We start from the raw sequence: 12,201 nt of genomic DNA, 5'->3' as shown, positions 1-12,201 counted from the left end.
AATTGTCCATAACTCATTTAATTAAAGAAAAATGTAACAGAACTTACATAAGTGAGTCTCATTTGAGTAAAGCTGTGCCACGTACTAGAAACACTCCATCAATAAATATATATCAATATAGTATTAATAAAATCAATTTGCTTTATTTTCTGTCAACCTCCAGTAGGTGTGTCCTATAGCTCCTGAAGCCATTGATTATGTCCACTGGATCCACAGAAAACCACTATGTTAACAAATTCCATGAATTCATATTACAAATTAGTGTATTTACATAGATGGAGAACTAAACCTATTTACATATAAAGGCAATTAATATATTTAAATATTCCCAATAAAAATATATTATTCAGCCATGTCTAATATGTGTGAAAAATATTACAAAGTTGCCAAAATCAACTATTTATATAAATATTTATTCAATAAATTTAACATAAGTATGAAAATGTATTTTCTCCCATTTACATTCAATATATTGAAATACAAATTAATCTAATTATTATCAATATATTTCAATCTATGTAACTTTTGTTTTTGTATTTTTCATGCTGTGGCAGTTAAAATGGCTGTTCCTACTTATCAGAAAAAATAATTACATAAATGAATAGTCCATGATGATAGTGTATGTTGGTGAGTATTTCCTACCTGACAGAATGACCCACCTTCATTAAGCATATTTAGTTTTCCAATTCTATACATATTGACTCCATGGCAGAATAATCTCACTTTAAATCACTTCCATTCAGCTGGTAACATCCTGAGAGAGATGACCACTGCTCACTGAGCAAGACACATTAAAGACAGTCAATCAGTTTCAGTTTAATGTTCGGCCCAAACAATGTTAAACTTTGTCAAATAGAGACAGTAGCACTTTGGTCAGCTGTTTGCTGTTTTTTTTTTTTTATGTGCTCTATAAATAAATTTGATTTGATTTGATGTGATTTGATCAGAGTGGCCCGATGCTGGGTGAACATGATTCCCATAAGCACCTCCCAACATTCTCATCAGCTGACTGGCTTCACCATAGGGAGCAAAAAGGCAGAATGTTGCTTTTTATTCTGCTGTATTTGAAGTGGAAGTGTGTGAAGTACATATGTGATGATCTTTTACACTGCAGGGGAAAGGTCCAGATTCTTGATTCCAACTCAGACATGTCTGATCATCTGGGAACTCACAGAGCAAACAAGACAGTCAGGGTCGGTCTACAACTAAATAGGTAAATGTTATTTCTGTGTAGACAGTTGACAAATTGTGTGAGACTTCGGAGCGACATGTTGGACAGCGCTCTCCACCACCACTAGGGCATGCTGTTCACCCTTCTGTAAAGAATCCTGGAGAGTCTATGACAAGATGGACTGAAGCTGTCCTGGAGGCTCATGGTGAAATAATATCTCAATAGGACACCTCATTTTGGTTTAACTTTTCTTCATTCTCCATCTGAATCAGTTTTCAGAACAGATCTGACTGAGACAGGCAAAAGAAGAGTCAAAGAGAGGTGTGATGAAATGTCTGGTTGAGGGCTGTATTGAATTTTGTCAGATGTTTGATTCAGAGGCTCAACCAAAAACACATTCCTATGTCATTATTTTATATATGAATTACATCTGCACAGTTAATTGAAAAATAATAAAAAATATTTATATGAAATTAATATGACCAATTTCCAAATCTCAGGAGCTGTAATTTGATGACCTAATGAAGGTAAAATGTGTCACATAGTTGTGCGTTGTTAGCACCATAAGTGTTGTGGTGCTACAGAGACGCCCCGGCCTACAAATCCCAGGATTTTTCCTGCACAGAGAACTGTGAGTCGGCCCCTTCCGTCAAATTTCGTCCCTTCTCCGCCTCGCGACAAAATTCTATTATTGTTTTCTCGGTACTCGGTGGATTTGACGTTTGTAACTGCAATTGCGGCTGTACGCCACTACGGCAATGTAGCGGCGCTGTATCGTAATCCGTACATCAGGCAGAGCCATCCGAAATTGCCAAAGAAGAAGAATACGAACGCGCTGGATATTCTGCCTGCGGAAGGAGGCGCCGACATGAGTTTGCGGCTCTTCAAACAGGTGACTCGGGTCAATAACGCGACGCCTCCGCCTCCCGACAAAATTGTAGCACTTGTTTTCTTGGTACTCGGTGGATTTGAATCAATACGGGACGCAATTTGTCCCGTAAGTGCAGTGAGTAATGTAATGTCAAGTAAAACCAAACCAGTTGCCACCTTTTTTAACATAAAAGATGAATATTATCTCTTTTACATCCAAGCACACCCAGCTTCTTGAAGAGTTTCCCTAAATTAACGTGACATCCCAGCCTGTTTTTTTTGTTCCAGAAATGTCTCAAATCAGATTATTTTAAAAATGGAGCTCCCGGGGAGGAGAATCTCGAGGACAGGTGAAACAGTGCAGAGTGCAGAAATCATTAGTTCTTCTAATGTGGGAAAAAAAGTTAATTCATGTTACTGACGAGATACAGTTAATGTGTCAGGACTGACAGTAGAACCTGGTTCTCAGCCACAAGTGGAAGGTGCCGGTGGATCAGAGCGAGAGAGAGGAGTCAAAGAAGAGTACCAAGTCTTTGGCAGTGAATTAACGAGTGTATTAAAGCCGACGTTTACACGATTTTAACATCACTTTTTATTCATTCTCACAGATGTTCTGAAAATTATAGAGTGAGTGATAATCCCCCCCCCCCCCCCCCCCACACACACACACACACGATTTCGTCGTACGATATAGTACCACCCCGCCGCCCCCAGGCAAACCTTGAAATCACATCATCTGCCAAAATAATCGCAATTTGATTTTTTTTTTTTTTTTTTTTGCATATCATGACGCCTTGGTATGGATTGTTTCTCAACTGAATTCCCAGAAAATATATCAGATCACAGTATACATATCTACAGAAGCCCTGAAAGGCAAGTGATCTTTTTTTTTTTTTTTTCCAGGATAATTTTTAAGTTTATGTTTTTTACATCTGTGAAAACAAACCCTGAGAGGTAACTGATTTTCATTTTTCCAATTTATTTTTCTTTCTTCCTAGAAAAAAAAGTCACTTACTTTTCCGGACTTCTGTACATATACCCTGACAGCCATCATCTGTATGTTCTGTGTTATAGATAGATAGATACTTTATTTATCCCTTAGGAAAAATTAATGAGTCCATTAGCTCATTGTTGATAATAATAATAATAATAATAATAATAATGATTATAGTTGATAATAATAATAATAATAACAATAACATCTGATAATAATAATAAACAATAATAATTAGATTAGTCCACCTCCTTTGGCTGAGGTGTTGTATAGTCTGATGGCAGTGGGAACAAAGGATCTCCTGAACCTCTCTGTTCTGCAGCGCAGTGAGATGAAACGTTTGCTGCAGCTGTAGCTTCTTCTCTGTCCTGCCAGAATGTTGTGGAGAGGGTGGTTGGTATTGTCCAAGATGCATCTTACGTGGAGGCCATCTATATATGGAGGCTATATATACAAATATTTAAACAAATTTATATAGGTTTGATTGTGTTAAATTCATAAATCCAAAATCCATTCTTTCAATGCCAATAAATTAGTGGGAAGTGGCTGGCTCATGGTTTTTCTCTCTGTAGTGCCATGACATAATCCATTTTTCCATTCCTAATCATGCTCAGAGACTCTCAGTTTGAGATTGTGCTTAATTCATAGAATTAGAAATTCTGACTGGTAGTTAGATCTGAGCTGTAGTCGAAGTCTGTCTTTGTGTCTGGTGTCTAAGCTTCAGGTCATGTTTGGTGGTTCGGTTCTCCTCAGAGACCATCGGCTTGTTCCTGAGGTGGAGGATGTGGGCTGACCTGGGCGGCTGCTGATCGTCTCTTGCCCCAGGGGCAACAGGAACAGGACAGCGGACCTGGGGCAGGGCGTTCTTCACCTGGAGGTCACTGTCTGAACTGCCCCAGGACAAACCAGGATCTGACTTCAGCCCTTCCCTTCCTGGTTCAACTGACACTTCAAAGAATTCACTTCATCAGAGCCACAAGTTAAATATGGTATTTATAGTATTCACAAACTATACACTTTCTCTTTGTAATAGTTTATTTTCACCTTGTTTTCAACAGATTTGGAGGACAGGCCGTCGTCATAACAATGACATGATGAGTCCAACGTAGTGGAAGACTAAAATAAAAAACAGCTTTAAAGATAAAAAAATAAATAACAAGAGATGGAATAATATACAATGGAAAAGAAGATGCAAGAAGTGTAAAACAAAGGTTTGCATTCCCACCAACCTCCAGCTTGCTGCTCTCTCTGCCTCTTCCCAACCATCTCTGGTCTCACGTCATGCTGGACTTCATTACTGGCCTTTGCCTGTCTGAAGGTAACACCACTGTTCTCACCACGGCAGACCGTTTTTCTAAAGCTGTGAATTTCATCTTCATCCTAAGTTACCATCTGCCACTGAGACTTCAGACCTCCTGCTGCTCCACAGTCCAACTGTCCTGTATCTTGTAAATTGACAAGCCTGGTGGAAGGAGGCGCATGTTCCTTTCCCTTTCCTTTCCTCCTCTTTTCCCATTTAAACACACCATTTTAAGACTAAATACAGGATGAAATCACACTCTCAGAAGATATCAATCATTTTTTCTTTTCTCTCATTACTTGTAGAAACATCTTATCATTAAATGCAGAACTTGACCTCCAGTACTCTTAAGTAAGTGACTCCACGGCTCAATCCTCCAATCCAGCCTTTCCCAAACTTAGGGTCCCGACCCAAAATTGGTCGCGAGCCTGTTTTTATTGGGTCGCTGATTGGCCAAGTAAAATGCCAAAAAATTGACTGAATTCATTTTCCTAATCAAAATAGAATTGGTGTTCTTTTTGCTACACATTGCTGTGTGCGAGACTGTCACCCCCCCTCCCTTCCCCCTCCCCCTCCCCCTCTTCACGCACCCTGGTCAGTGACACCTGCACGAGAGAGTGAGTGAGCGTTACCTGAGTGACGACTTCAGATTGCGGTGTCCATGATATCAAAGCAAAAGTATAAAGAAGAGCTCATAAACGTTGGCTTCATCAAAGCCTTTCGAAATGCAGAGGCGTGGCCTCAGTGCGTTTTCTGTGGGGAGGTGCTCAGTAGTGAAAGCTTAAAAATAAACAAATTGTACAGACATCTAAAACCAAGCACCCGCAGCATCAAGGTTTGTGTGTGTGTGTGTGTGTGTGTGTGTGTGTGTGTGTGTGTGTGTGTGTGTGTAAGTGACAAGTGAGAGTGTTGATTTTTTTTAATGTTAAAAACATTTTTGATTGATTAAAAAGATCAGACTGTTCGGACATTAGAACAATCAGAGAGAAGAGAGCAAAAGAGAGGGGGGAGTGAGAGAGAGAGAGATGGGAGAGCGAGTTAGAAAGATATTGGGTGAGAGCTCTCTGTGTGTGTGTGTGTGTGTGTGTGTGTGTGTGTGTGTGTGTGTGTGTGTGTGTGTGACTGTGGTGATGACAAGTGAGAGTGGTGATTTCATTGACAGAAGATGTCAAATTACTGTTGTACATGAAGCCACAATCAATAAATTTATCATCATATCATATTTATTCATATACATTTTAAATTCATGTTTGTTGTGTTTTTTATCATTAGTTTATATATGTTAATGTTATAGCAATAATGATGTATTTTTTGTTGTAAGTCTGGATCCCTGGGAGACACCAGATTTCTCATTTGGGTCTCGAGCTGAAAACATTTTTTTTACCCCTGGTCCAATCTCACGTTCCTAAAGACAGCAGACAGTGAAGAGGAGACTGTGAGCAGGTGTTTTTCATGTAATAATGTGTGACAGCTTTAAATGAGTGACTAAGCATCATCAGCTGGAGTTCAGACTCTGGTTCATGTTATATACGTATAATGTTATACTGTCTAACACTGGGTTGGGTTGTTGTGTCTGTAGGGCAGCAGGTGTCACCATAGAATCACTGTGAACACAAACCTGCAACGTTCTTGTACCAGAGAGAAATATTATTTATTTAAAATATCATAATGTAAAGGTTGACTCATCAAAGTATTACAGCCATAAATTACAATAGTCACTTAAATTAAATTCTATATATTTTAGATGATCCACACACACTTTTAGTGACATAAATAAAGAATTATGGTGTCACATGAAGTATAAATACCTCAGACTGTAAATACTGAACATATTTTTTCAATTTCTTTAATCACTTACCGTCTATTACTGTTATTTTACATATGAAATTTAAACTAATTCAGCATTAATAAGCTCCTACAGTGCAGAAAGGTCTGTAAAGAGGGAAAAACACTTGCAGTAAACAGAACAATGTAATGGTCAGAGACCAATGTGTTTCAGACTGTGACCTTCATCATGGCTGAAGGCCACGATGTGAAACATGTCATTCTCTAACCATAAAGTTGTTCTATAAATAACAAATATCAACGTCCTGTCTGGCAGTGAAGTTGCTTTAATGACCTGTAATCACAAGAACTGATGGGATGTCAAGATGTGAAGGACCCACACAGGTTTTAATGTCAGGGACTTCCAACAGCTGTTGAAGTTTGGAGGATCAAACTAAAACACAAATACAGTTGTTTTTAATTCTTTAAGGCCCCATATCCACCTGGTGTTAACATGTGATCCTTATCTGGATCCTTATCTGGATAATAATGTCTGATCCACGCATATAACAGAACATATCACTCCAGTTCTCAGGTCTTTACAGGCTTCCAGTCAGATACAGAGCTGAATTCAAAGTTTTACTTTTTTTACTGGATCCTAAATATATTTCAGAAATGTTCCATGTATATGAGCCAACAGGTCTCTAAGATCTGCAGAAGCTGGTCAGTTAGTGGAGCCCAGAGTTAAAACTAAACAGGGTGAAATGTCTTTCAGCCATTATGTGAATGTCTTTTCTTAAGTTGCAGTGCATTGCGCTCTCAGGACCACCATATTTTTTTTAATTATACTTTTTACTTCTATTTTTATGCTTCTTTTATTCTATGGACATTGAATGACCTCTGTGTTATGATAATGTGTTATACAAATAAATTTGCCTTGCCTTGCCACGTGCCTTTGCATTCACACCTGGTATTATTACGCATTCATGTTACCTTCAGTTTGCATCCATTTGATGTAGGGTGATCAGATGTCCCACCTTTTGGTGGCTTGTCCAGGTCTCTAGGCAGAGAAGATGTTAGCTGGCTCACTCATTGGTTAGAAGTTCATAACTGGGCGGTAACCTAACAAAAACAAACATACAACGTGATGATCCACGTTTATTTTGGAAGAAGTGAAGAAGAAGAAGTTTCCCGCTGTCTTTAATGTACTTCACCCGACAACATTCACCCTTTGATTCTTTTGATCTGTGGACTCTTATGAACTAAAAGGATATGAATCATTGAGGACTAGATAGACAATAGGACTTCACGCCTGCTTGAAAGGTGGGAGTCATTATTAGAGGACAACAGTTACCATGGCCAAAATACATGACTGTCCCCTTTTTTAATTCATATTACGTGAAGAAGAAGTTTCCCTACAATGGATATTTTAATGACATATTGACTGCTGAACTGGTTAGTCCCTGGTTTTCATTTCAGATATCTGGTCACCTTATTGTGATCAGATCTCAATATGCAAATGAGTTAGGCTTGACTTGTCAACAACCACAGTGTGTGGTATGTCAGGGACAGCAGTGCCATGGACAGGCATCATTCATTTCTACATCACTTTAGCAAGGGAAGTCTTGCTAGCTGCTGCTGCTACGTGTAGCTTCCACCAGGCAGCTTAAGCTAGCAGGAAGAATTTTCACCCCAAACCCTGAAGAGGTTTCAAAGAGCCCTTTGAATAAATGACCTCAATCCAGCCGAATATCAGCACAAACACTCCTGTCTAATTTTAGATGCCAAAAACACTGAATGTTTGTCATTGGGTATTAGTGCGCGCTGCTAGCTGCTGAGCAAACAAATGATCTCGCTGGTTTGCCGACGGAAATGTCAAACGAAGGAAAGAGGTTGAGTGTTGCCAGGCCTGTTTTTATTCACAGATACAATACCTGCTGTGCTGTCACCTCTCGATCAAAAATGAGTTCATTTCCATTTACTGTATACTGGTTTTCCAGCCATCTCAGACACAGTGAGCTTTATGTGTTTGTGTCCCAGTTCCCTCGGGGAAGCCCTGGAACGTTTTCTGTTTATGGCTTCACTGTGATAACATTTTCCCCTCTGAATCACAGGCGGCTCTGTGTAGTGGTGCTACCTTTCCCCTGCCCACTAACAGGACACTCTCTGTCAGTTGGCTACACCAGAAGCTCCCACACTAAAGGCCCTTTGAAATACCAGTTTGTTTATTCTAGTGGACTAAATGTGCAGTGTGCAGTTTAAGACACCTCAGATTCACTGGAGGGAGAGGCAGAGTCTGTGTTGATGCTCTGGCCTCTGTTTCTTCATTTGTGCTCACTGTGTTTTCATGTATTCTCACAGTGTCGGTACAGTGTCTCTAACACTGTGCTTTATCTGTCTACTTGTCTTTATGTATCGGAGGGAAACTCCACCCACTGCCCACCTTCATATTTGCAGAACTAAGTTTACCTCCTTTTTTGTTTTTCAAAATAAAGGACACATTGTTCTCCACTGCAGCACAGATCGATTTTGTTAAAATCCACACACACTGATCAACAAACTATCAGGCTCAACTCCAAGCGCTGTTATCATTTCTATTCAAGGGACACTCTACAACTCAGTAGCCACATTAAGGGAAAAATAATCTGAAATTTCAAGAATAAAATCACAATATTTTAAGAATAAAGTCGTGATTTTACAATAATAAAGTCATAATATAATGAGGATAAAGTCGTAATTTTAGGTTCCATGTTGTTTTAGAGGGGAAATATCAGAAGCTTTAAAATGAGGAACGTGGAGCATCCTGTGAAGTTCTACTGCAGCAGAGGTTTCACAAATAAAGAGATCATCATCATCATCATCATCATCATCATCATCATCATCATCAGCACCAGGACATTGAAAAAATTGTGAAGAAACTGAGTCTATTCTATTGTTAGACAGACAAACAGCAACTCAGACAGCTACCGACTGTCCTTTCAGCTGTTTGATTGGTTGATGAAATATCCATAAAAAATTTTGTTTTTTTTCTCTTGAAATTTAAAATTTTTAATTCTCATAATATTATAATTTAATTCTCGAAATATTAGAACTTTGTTCTTGTAATATTACAACTTTATTCTCGAAAATATTATGACTTTATTCTTGAAATATAATGACTTTATTCTTGTAATATTATGACTTTTTTTTGCGCAATATTATGACTTTATTCTCAAAATTTCAGATTGGCCCTAATACTCCGTCATAACATTCCAGTTGTAGTCTATGTAGTTGCGTGTCCATGGGCCTGGTGGAAAAAATGACTGTGAATTATGGCTGGATGATATGACTTCAGAACAGTATCACATTTATTTCAAACTTTTACCTGGATCATGATTAATGACTGATTACTTTGGCCATGCACCATACAATTTAATTTAATATTTAATACTCATATTCAGCAGTGGGACTGTGTTCCAAGTGGTTACACAATTGATGGTGTTACCTTTGGTTGCTATCCACATTGCATTCACCACTGTCAGGTAGTTGTGACCGAGCATCAAAAACTGCAGTCATTTGAAGAACTGCAGAGCTGCACTCCTGATGCCAATGGTGCTTTGTGTGAGATATGAAGAAAAGTTTGCCAAAATATTCTCAATATAAAATGTAGAATCTGATCATACACTCATTGTCAGTTTATTAGGTACACCTAATACAGCTTTCTGCATGCTTGGTTTTCTTTTAAGCTGTTTCAGAGCGTCGTTGATTCACCTGTATAATCAGTGTGCAGGATGTAATGTGTGGTGCTGTTGCACTGTATTGACATATACAACGTTTTTCTATTTTTCAGTATACCCTCATTGATGTAAATCAACTGCAGGCTAACCTCTTTGAAACAGCTTCAACACAAACTGAACATCACAATCACCATGAAAGGATAGTTATGTATGTGAACAATAGATTCAGCTAGGTGTACCTAATAAACTGCCAACTGAGTGTATGTAACTGTTGAATTTACCACTTGCTGAACTGCCCCAAACTGACCAAAAACAATAATAAATGCAGGCTTAATGGTCTTTTTTGTGTGTTTGTCAGATAGATGCCATTTTAAAAAACAACTAATGACTCTTTTAATAATTCATCACCATTGGTAACTAGTACAACTGGACTGTCACAGAGAATTTTCAAGTCATTTGATCCATTTTAAATATAAAAACAGTGAGTTTGTTTCTGTAGCTACAGTTAAAGTAAAGGCAGAGACAGTAACTTAAGAATGGCTTTGCTCTATACCTCCACCTCTCAGTAGAGGCGTGTCCATCAGCACCTGCAGCACACCTGCTCATGCCAGACACACAATGGCCAGGTTATTGCCAGGGTTGCCAGCACCATGGCCAGTTATTGCTGCTCTGTGCTCCCTGCTGTCATCACTCCTATTAGATGCTGTGGAGGAATGTGCAGGCTGAGCTTCCTCTGCCCAGCTGCCTGCAGCTGCCGGCTCACATCAGAACATGCAGCACGAGCCCACGCTTTCATTAACTTTTACTTGTCCTGGAACTTTAAGAGTTTGTGGAAAAATGAAAACCTGTCCAAGCAAACCCTTTTGAAAGAACTGAGAATAGAGTTTTGCGACAAGTTCCTGTAAATGATTATTTTTAATACACTGTACTCTTTTAAACTGCAGCGCCCTAAAATAGAATTACCGTAGCTGAAATTGATCAGCCACATTAACTCATTAACTCATTTCCTCATGTCCTCATTTTATACCTCCATGCCGGCGACAGTCAGAGCAGGAGACATTTTGTTTTCAGGTTTTCTGTCTGTCCCATTCTCATAGACACAATATCTCAAAAACGCCTTGATCGAACTTCTTCAAATTTGGCACAAACATTCACTAGGACTCAAGGATCAACTGATTAGATTTTGGGGGTCAAGGGTCAAAGGTCACAGGTGTGGTGACCTCACAAAACACAGTTTTGGCCTTGTGAACACAATATCTCAGTAACACCTTGAAGGAGCTTCTAATTTGGTACAAACGTTCACTTGGACTCAAGGATCAAGGTATTAAATTTAGTGGTCTAAGGTCAAAGGTCAAGCGTGACCTCACAAAACATTTTTAAGCCATTACTAAAGACTTCATACAGAAATTATGACAAAATTTCACACAATTGGTTCATATTTTATATGATTGGATAAACAAGGCTGTAACCTGAACTAGCTCACTAACTATCGAGTGGAGGAGGGATACAACCATGAGGAGGTGATTCGGGTTCTTTTTTATTCAAAGTGTTAACGCTATGAAAAAATATTGCTGCAAATATACTCTCATATCAGGCTCTGTCACATCAGCTGAAGGCTGAAAGAACAGCTACAGTCCTCAGTAGGTTTGAAATTTAACCTGCTGTTCCTCCAATCACCACTAGTTGGTGGCAGCAAAAACCTACGAATTAAAGTGAGTGAGATAAGATCCACTTCAGATATACACTTTTCTTCTTAGAAGAGAATCCCTTCTATGTTTTCTTCCATGTTTTCCCTGTTGAACGTTGTGTGGAGAGATTTCAACATTGAAGTGGATCTAAGTTTAGACGGTGTCATACTCTGTACTGATTGTAAATCCCTTTATGGCAAACCTATGATTTGTGATATTGGGCTGTAGAGTGGATTGGGCTATGATAAATCAATGGCCCTCTATTGCTAATTTATAATTATAATTATGTTTATTTGTATAACACTTACAAAAACTTACAAAGTGCTGAAGAAAAGGGAGAAACACTGACAGAGATTAAATGACTAGAGGTTTAGGATTAAGTTTGAAAATGTGACTCAGCTGAAACATTCAATCTGCTTCTTTGATAAAAAGTAGAGGTAAAATTTTGTGTGCATACAATTTTCGGGGGTTAATGTAACTTCAACTCCAAAGGTGCAACTTGACAAGAAACATCCAATCTCTGAGCTTCAAATTCAGTCACATGAGCAGGCAAGAAATGAATATTACACTATTGTATTCTTATTTATCTTTGTAGACTATGCCACTATAAGGTGTGGATCACTGCCAAACTAAGTTTTGTTGTATCTTGAATGACAAAAAAGTATCTATAGATCTATCTATCTATCTATCTATCTATC

The sequence above is a fragment of the Seriola aureovittata genome, chromosome 5, assembly GCF_021018895.1.
Source record: "Seriola aureovittata isolate HTS-2021-v1 ecotype China chromosome 5, ASM2101889v1, whole genome shotgun sequence".
Taxonomy (NCBI): Eukaryota; Metazoa; Chordata; class Actinopteri; order Carangiformes; family Carangidae; genus Seriola; species Seriola aureovittata.
This window is presented reverse-complemented; position numbering follows the sequence as displayed.